Source organism: Haliotis cracherodii, unplaced genomic scaffold, assembly GCF_022045235.1.
Source record: "Haliotis cracherodii isolate W230 unplaced genomic scaffold, xgHalCrac1.p SCAF_22, whole genome shotgun sequence".
In the NCBI taxonomy this organism is placed as follows: Eukaryota; Metazoa; Mollusca; class Gastropoda; order Lepetellida; family Haliotidae; genus Haliotis; species Haliotis cracherodii.
This window is the reverse complement of record NW_027266278.1, coordinates 10,172,021-10,181,985: the sequence shown is the minus strand read 5'-3', so window position 1 is coordinate 10,181,985 and position 9,965 is coordinate 10,172,021.

Here is a 9,965-nt window from a genome sequence, read left to right as displayed (position 1 = left end):
GAGTGAGTGAACGAGAGAATGAGTTCAACGCCGCGTGGAATAGTATTCCAGTCATATTACGACGTGTCTGCTTAATGTGGGAGGAAAGCCCGAAGTGATGCAGTATCAGACTTTTGTCACTTCGGTGAAAGACGGGACGGGTATTGTGTTCTCTGAAAACATACATTTTTGTAACTCAGTGGAGGGGTGTCTAAGGACAAAAATAAAATCATATTATTTAATGTAAACATGAATATATAAAATGTTATTGAATCTCAATTCGGTTTCTAAAATTTTTGTATGTATGTAGATGTCGGACAATGGGTGCAAGGGTTCAGCAAAGTCTCACCTTGTGACCATTAGCTGATAAAAATAAAAATCGGAAGGAAAACGTGACAGCTAACCTTCCTTTCTATTTGGACATTGGCACTAAATTTGCGGCTCAAACGACTACCCTCGTCGGAGTAAGACTGCTGAATCGGCGGAGCTAAACTCGTATCTATTGCAATTAATACCAAGTTAAATTGACAATAAACCAGCAGTTTGTAGGTTTCACAAAGAAAACAGCATGTATTGATGTTATTACACCTGTCATAGCGGAGCTGGACATGGTGGAGCTTCAGTGAATGGTTCAAACGGCCATTTATGCTCTTATACCTGTATGTCGTTGGTGTTTTCAACTTAACCAATTACACAGTTATCATTATATATCAACCGCATTGCGACGGGAAGACCAAGTATGGGTTTCACACATTTGTTTGTTTGTTTGTTTGTTGTTTAGCAATAGTACAGCTATATGACGCCGGTCTGCAAATAATCGAGTCTGGACCACACAATCAAGTGATTGACATAATGTGCATTGTTCCACGTAATTGGGATACGATGACATGCACCAACCAAGTCAGCGAGCCTGACCACCCGATCCCGTCAGTCGACTCTTACGACAAGCATAGTCGCCTTTTACGGCAAGCATAAGTTGCTGAACACCTATTCTACCCTGGATTTTTCGTTTCACACATGTATCCACTTAGGGTACAGGGGCGAAGGTTTTAACAACTTGTTTTTCCATGCAACACCAGTGAGGTCAACAACAGAAAACAGTTTCTCGTTGCCGTCAAAACGCCTTCTTCAACACATTATGACACGTTAAAATACTATTTCTAAAATAAACCCGTACGAACATGTCGAATATCATTTATCAGTATCTTTGGGGTAAGGTCAATATATTGAAAATCCTAGTTTCGGATACAGTTTTTTTCGCAATTGGATCATTAGTGATAGCATGACAAATACGGAACTAAGATGTCAGTTGAACTAATAGTGGCTGTAACTCTCTTGTATATCCATAACATATAAATAACAAGTTTTCCCAAGGTTGTACACAGGCCCGTGGGAGTAGTAGTACCACACACACACACACACACACCGAATTATTCTTTTCAACACATTTTCACCAGGAGACTCCACACATTGGCCAACATCTGCATACATACAGAGTATTTCCTGCCAAACAAAATTTAGAACCAGTAGTTTCTATGTACATGCCGTATGCTTTCATTTAATAATATGCTATAATATCATTGACGACATGGGACAATGCCCAACAAATTTTCACCAGGAGACTATTGTCCAACGCCACCACACATTAGCCAACATTCCACACACACACACACACAGTGACTGACATATGCTTTTTTGTATCGAATATAACATCACATCTGTAAATCATTACAGCCACAGCGATTATACTTTTACATAATTAGTTCACCAACAGATTGTTTAATTACATATTGCTGCACTTACTTTGTCGTTTTGTTAAACGTCCTCTCCAAAGTAAAATCATACGGCAGGACAGGAAAGTCTTCATAATGCACATGACGTACCGAAATTTAAAAAGCAGCGTTCTCCGTAGCGCGAGAATAATATAAGCATGAGAAATTGCCCATTGTAATCTCGATTTTAAATGAATTCTAAACAGCTTGTTGAAATTAATTTAACATGCACCGGTCAACTTGATAAAGTAATCGTCGTCTGCTTCGATCCAAGGAGTCTGGTTTACGCGCAGGAAAAACTCGTGCAGCGGAAGTGTTTCCCGATTGGCTAAACTCGTAACCATGACATCACGTGACTATTCTGGTGAACACCTGCGTGAAATATACAACACTTATGACCTCATTTGACATTTGTTTACATAAATAATCTTAACCGACAAAGCCATTGGCGGTGGGGCTTGTCCAGCGAGGATGAAGCGTCGACTCCGTCGCACCAATTTACCACATGGTTACACCATGTAGAGCTCTCTCCGTAATATGGCATGGATTTTATAAGTTCCAAATTGCCCATATGGATTTTTAAAAAATCAATGGTCTTTTTCATCGGTATTATCATAACAGAATGGAGATATAATACAGTGGATGGTCGAGCACGAGTTGCCAAGCGCCTTAACAATTTAATGCAGTTTTTTAATCAGCGTGATGATTATTAATAAAAAATATTAAAGAATTATGAACAATATGTATAAAGTACGAGACGAGCAAAAAAGATATTACCTCAGCGTCAAAAGAAAGAATACCGAGTTTGTTTTTTATATAATGGAAAATAGAAACAACTGTTGTTAAATTTGATAATGTCTCATTCGTGCAACAGTTTGTGAAATGTAATCTGTTGTTGTGTAATTAGTGTAAAAGTATATTGGTTAAATGCAGACTGGGATAGGAAATGAACTTGCAACCACATGACCCCTAACATGTTGGAAATGTTATTAATTTATGTCGAAAAGAGCAAATTTGTTGGTTTTCAAGATAAAATATCTTAGATACCCAATTTCTTTTAATTTTTAAAAGTTCTAAATAAAATCATATTTTTAAAAAATAAAACCATGTTCGGGTATTTTGTGAATGACGACAAAGCTCCAGAATATTTTTTTGGGTATGATATCGCTAACTTAAGATATTTTTAATTGAAAATCAAAGATATGACCAAATCGACTGAGATGTATAGTTTCCTTTGCTGCATTCCAAATATATAACGAGGAGCACAGTGTGGCACAGCAAGCGCTTACACTTTGAAACCGTGTTAATGGACCCAGTGTGGAAATTGTCGTTTATGTCGTTGTGTTTGTTTGTTGCATTAGTTTTTAGGATATATGGGATTTTACTGGGATTTTTTTCACAGAAGTTGTTAATTTTTCCAGAAAATGCTTGGAAAGAATAATTTTCCTTTCACTTTTGGGTAAAAACGATATTGTCTATCTTAACAATTAAAATACCCCATAATTATACAGCGTGAATATTTAGGCTCCAGGTATTTATTTAAAAAAGATATCTGGTTTTGCATCAGTAGTTGAAGAATGAGGGAAAGTCTTTCTTCCCCCAGCGAAATTAAAATGGTCGGTCCCTTTGGATGTATATAGCGTGAGTTAATTTTAATGAGACCAAATTCCTGGGTTAATCACTACATTCCAGTTTCAAAAATCCAATGTGGGGGACGGAGGGGTTGGCTGTGGCGGTGACGGTGGCGGTGGCGGTGGCGGTGGCGGTGGTTAAAGCCTTGTGGTGGTTAAAGCGTTTGCAGGTCACGCCGAAGGCCCGGGTTCGATTCCCCACATGGGTACAAACCCGTGAAGATCCGAGTAAGAACAGGTCTTCAGCTACCATTGCTTGCTGTAAAAGGCGACTATACTTGTCGTAAGAGGCGACAACGGGGATCGGGTGATCAGGCTAGCTGACTTGGTTGACGCATGTCATCGTATCCCAGTTGCGTAGATCGGAGTTCATGATGTCTATCACCGGATTGTCTGGTCCAGACTCGATTATTTACAGACCGCCGTCATATAGCTGGACTATTGCTGAGCGCGGTGTTAAACAACCAACAAACAATATATATGTTCCTCAGGTAAGCACACGACTTGCCTTTGTATGTGTTTGTTGCGGTTGCCACAAGTAGGGCATGCGCAACGCTTGATATCATCACTAATTGACAGTGATTCATAACAGATGTTTATGACATACAGTAAACTGCGTTTATAACGAACACGTTAAAAACGAACTGTTTTTGTGGCCCGTTTGTTTGCTGTGTAGACGCTGTATATATGCTTATAATGAACTACTGTTATAATAAACTAAAATTAGTGGTCCAGTTTAGTTCGTTATAATCGTAGTGTCCTGTATGTGGAAGCGAAAAGTGGACTCTGCTTTTAGCAGAGATTTTTTCTGATTATGGAAATGGGTTTCTCGCTTTGATTTAAAACAAACAACGCGCCAATTTTCGTTTTTGGCGTAAATGTCTTTGTATGCACTTTGCAGTGACCAAATATCTTGAAATCTTTTAGAAACATTGCAAGGGTTACATTGGCTATGCAACTATGTTAAAATAACCACCATGGTGTCGCGCATGCGCGTGCGGTAACACCCTAACAGAGGCCTCTGACGTCAATTTGGACGCCTTCAAACAGTTGTATTTCCCTAATGACCCCTTGTAGATGTGTCGGATGTGGTATCAAACGTCTTGGAATTTGGAGAGCTTTCCAACGAGCCATCATTCGCTAAAATCGCTTGATATTTAAGAAAAGTGTGTTTTTCACCTCTCCAGCAAAAGTACACCCAAGTCAACAAACGGAAAAGACCTTGTTCTACATAGGTACGCTCGGTGACTGTTGATTGCATGTCATCGTACACCGACGGCCTGGATTGTTGCTCATTATATGAATTACTGGATTTTCAGGTCCATACTCGATTATTTACTATTTATTCCCGCGCTACAAAATAAAAAAAAGACAATCACCGGGAAACAAACACTGCACAATAGACAGTAATCCCTCTTCATCATAAGCCGGGGCTTCTAAAAGATATAAGCGATACCATTGATGTTTTTCGGCTTTTCAACTATGCGGAGAGTGAGTCGCAGCGAATACATGAAAGACTGGATTATCAGTGTTGAAGGTATGTAATAACTCGGTTTCCTCAAACCAATGATTGAGAGTGTGAGCACCTCTACGCAATACTGGGGTATGACGATACACATTCAGCCAGGCTACACGCTTGGATTGATCCTCCGTGGTTCCTATTTCTAGGTTGTGGTATATGTTTTCTTTTTAGGTTTCATTTTCAAAATATATGTCATATACATCTGATAGTCATTGATCATGTTGGTGCAGTATCTATTTTGATGACTTGTATTTGTAGATCTAATCTAGTGCGAAACTAATGAACTATCAAGGCAAGTCTTTTATTCGTATGAAGGCCATTGGTCAATATGCAGATGAAGTGCATTTCTACATTTTACAATGGTACATGAAATTATAGGTAACTATCATTAGAGTATTCTTGTGTTTGCAAAACTTTGTCTCATTTCATAACTTTGACATAGATATTTACATAAGTTTCTCAGTAACCTAAAACCGTTCGAAGATAGAAGCGTTCTGAATTTATACATATTCGGATTATGGCAATGCATTTTAAGCAGAAAGAGGTGTCTTATGTCCTTAAAGGAGTTACATTGAAGAATTTACTTTCACTTTGTGTGAGGTCATTGAAGCATAAACCTTCATAGAGTGAGGGCCAAACTGTATGAACGTCGGAGCTTACTTAAATGCATTGCATACAGAAAAAGATGTGCGTGAATGTTGTAGAACATCGCAGTCAACAATATTACAGCTGACATTTGACTGACAAGAGAACAGTGGTCGATGGGATGTTAGAATGATCAACGCTAGTACAATCACTCAAGCAAAAGGGACTGGATTACCTATTTTGCCCAGGGCCACCCTGAGAGCATACAGAGTGAGTGAGTGAGTGAGTTGGGTTTAACGCCGCTTTTAACGGTATTTCAGTTATATCGTGGCGTGTCAGCTCAATGTGGGAGGAAAGCCCGAAGTGATGCAGGTCTCAGACGTTTACAACTTCGTTGAAACCCACGAGCACGGGCATGGTGCTGTCAAACCTAGAAACATAATCGGGGCGAACCGGGATTCGAACCCACAATCATAGGTTTCTGGCCTGGAGTGCCCAAGGGACGCAACTCTGCACAGCGAATCGCGGCGCATTAGACGACTGGGCTACCCGTGCCCCCAAAATCATATAGAAGTACTCTGTTAAATGCTCATTAAATGCAATATATGTTCCTAATACTGGATATTTGTTATCCCAAAATACACTCGCGTGATAACTTCCATTTACAATGTTGATATAATTATTTGTCTACTGGTGTTTGAGGCTGTAGGTGCAAACGAGTGGCGTCTCTTTATCTTCATAGTGAATATAAAGTATCCAGTTAAATAGCATACTCACCATATACTCATCAACAGCGGGGATGTGGTAGAAAGATGTGGTAGACGGATGTGGTAGACTGGTGTGGTAGACGGATGTGGTAGACGGATGTGGTAGACGGGTGTGGTAGACGGATGTGGTAGACGGATGTGGTGGAGGGATGTGGTAGACGGGTGTGGTAGAGGGATGTGGTAGACGGGTGTTGTAGACGGGTGTGGTAGAGGGATGTGGTAGACGGGTGTGGTAGACGGGTGTGGTAGAGGGATGTGGTAGACGGGTGTGGTAGACGGATGTGGTAGACGGGTGTGGTAGACGGATGTGGTAGACGGGTGTGGTAGACGGATGTGGTAGACGGATGTGGTAGACGGGTGTGGTAGAGGGATGTGGTAGACGGATGTGGTAGAGGGATGTGGTAGACGGATGTGGTAGACGGATGTGGTAGACGGGTGTTGTAGACGGGTGTGGTAGAGGGATGTGGTAGACGGGTGTGGTAGACGGGTGTGGTAGAGGGATGTGGTAGACGGGTGTGGTAGACGGATGTGGTAGACGGGTGTGGTAGACGGATGTGGTAGACGGGTGTGGTAGACGGATGTGGTAGACTGATGTGGTAGACGGGTGTGGTAGAGGGATGTGGTAGACGGATGTGGTAGAGGGATGTGGTAGACGGATGTGGTAGACGGATGTGGTAGACGGATGTGGTAGAGGGATGTGGTAGACGGATGTGGTAGACGGGTGTTGTAGACGGATGTTGTAGACGGGTGTTGTAGACGGATGTGGTAGACGGGTGTGGTAGACGGGTGTGGTAGACGGATGTGGTAGACGCATGTGGTAGACGGGTGTGGTAGACGGGTGTTGTAGACGGATGTGGTAGACGGGTGTTGTAGACGGATGTGGTAGACGGGTGTTGTAGACGGATGTGGTAGACGGGTGTTGTAGACGGATGTGGTAGACGGATGTGGTAGAGGGGTGTGGTAGAGGGATGTGGTAGACGGGTGTGGTAGACGGATGTTGTAGACGGGTGTTGTAGACGGGTGTTGTAGACGGATGTGGTAGACGGGTGTGGTAGAGGGATGTGGTAGACGGATGTGGTAGACGGATGTGGTAGACGGGTGTGGTAGACGGATGTGGTAGACGGGTGTTGTAGACGGATGTGGTAGACGGGTGTTGTAGACGGGTGTTGTAGATGGATGCTGTAGACGGGTGTTGTAGACGGATGTGGTAGACGGGTGTGGTAGAGGGATGTGGTAGACGGATGTGGTAGACGGATGTGGTAGACGGGTGTTGTAGACGGGTGTTGTAGACGTATGTGGTAGACGGATGTGGTAGACGGGTGTGGTGTACAGCTGCAGCAAGGGTACCTCTACAAGTACAGACTGTGATCACATGTCTTTTGTCACACAGGAACAATTATTTAGAATTGAATTTATCAAAGAGGTGTTCTATAAAGTAAAATAATATCTAGGAGATCTGAATGTCTTACGAAAGTTCTTTGGAACAGTCTGTCTAAAACCGAGTGTCATACTTTTTAACCATCAACAGGTGAAGTGATCATCCGTCCATCTTAGTGGTAGACTGATACTGCCAACATCCTACCATAGCACCGCACATGATTAGGAATATCCTCTTTAACTATAAGAATACAACCTAAAATATCTTGTTGAGGCTTTAACCAAATGTAATTTGATACGTTGTCAGACATACCAGTGAGATCTGACACGATCATTTCAATGCAAGTAAAACTTCCTTTACTAAAATCTGACAAACAGTCCCCTGACTAAAGACGTTCACCAAATACAATTACCCGAGAAGATGCTTGTGAATACAACCGAGTCATCGTTCAACTAGAGGGTGTTAGCGGGTGTTTTAGGTTGGAATATCAGCCATGAAACGTGAAACACCCAACAACACCTCAGAGCTGCCGAGTCATCAGGAGATACACATGGTCACCATCAGGGACTTGGAAGTGGACGAACATGTCAAAAGCAGAATCTTGCCGGCTCGCTGTCCAGATCGATGCATCCAAATTGCGTGGATCGATGCTCATGATATCAACCACTGGATTGTCTGGTCCAGACTTGCTCATTGACGGACCGCCGTCATACAGCAGGAATATTGCTGAGTGCGGCGTTAAACAACAAACAAACAAATCTTGCGTGAGCAGTACCTGCCGGGCGGTTTTGACGTGATACTATTTTTAGTGAAGGCGTTCCTTAAAGCGTCATAACTGCCTTATTTACAAAAGGAAATTGTTATCCAGTTGAAGAAGGACACTATGGATGGAAACATTGAGCATGTCGCTAGAACGGACAAAGTCACACGAGTCTTGAGTACAGATTTATCATCCAAAACTGGCTCCCACATGAGATATCGCTTGGGTGACATCAAGCGATATCTACACTGTAGATATCGCTGCAATGAAATTGCATCACAATGATGTGCAGACCATTGTGGCGTCATTGGTTACCATGACGTCACAATCAAATGACATAACTAATGGCTCTGCTACTGAAGCTGTGAGACAGTACTTTTTATACTTAAGACACTGCTTATTACTGTCAACAAACTGAAAACGTTGGAAGAATGATGTTGGATGATAAATAAAATCCCACCCTCGTGTCTTTTGATGTTAAATATATCAACACTCGTTGATAAAAGTGGAAAAAATCCTCGGCAAGCTTCGGAGTTTTCCCACTTTAATCAACTCGTGTTGATATATTTGATATCAAAAGACACTCGAGTGAGATTCTCTATATCAAGCTAAATTAATGGAAGCTTCTGATCATATATTACGCTTATCTGTTTATTGCCCTTTTTTGCAGAGAAGTAGTTATAAACGAAAAGATTGCGAGAAGTTATTCAGAGTGGTATTATGTGCTCACAACTAGTTTAACATGCGATGCAGTAATCAATTCGAATTTTGAGAAATTATCGAAACTGGGAGAAAGTCGTAGGTTATCAGTGGTACGGGTGGCCCAGTCGTCTCAGGCACTGCTGTGATGCCGTTGCGTCCCCTAGGTTGGCCAACACATAGGTGGTCCAACACATAGTTTGGCCAACACATAGGTGGTCCAACATATAGGTGGTCCAACACATAGGTGGTCCAACACATAAGTGGGCCAACACAAAGGTGGTCCAACACAGAGGTGGGCCAACACATAGGTGGTCCAACACATAGGTGGTCCAACACATAGGTGGGCCAACACAAAGGTGGTCCAACAAAGAGGTGGTCCAACACATAGGTGGGCCAACACATAGGTGGGCCAACACAAAGGTGGTCCAACAAAGAGGTGGGCCAACACATAGGTGGTCCTACACATAGGTGGGCCAACACAAAGGTGGTCCAACACATAGGGGGCCAACACAAAGGTGGTCCAACACATAGGTGGGCCAACACATAGGTCAGCCAACACATAGGTGGTCCAACAAAGAGGTGGGCCAACACATAGGTCAGCCAACACATAGGTAGGCCAACACAAAGGTGGTCCAACAAAGAGGTGGGCCAACACATAGGTGGTCCAACACATAGGGGGCCAACACAAAGGTGGTCCAACACATAGGTGGGCCAACACATAGGTCAGCCAACACATTGGTGGGCCAACACAAAGGTGGGCCAACACATAGGTGGTCCAACACATTGGTGGGCCAACACAAAGGTGGTCCAACACATAGGTGGGCCAACACATAGGTGGTCCAACACATAGGCTCATTGATTCGCAACCC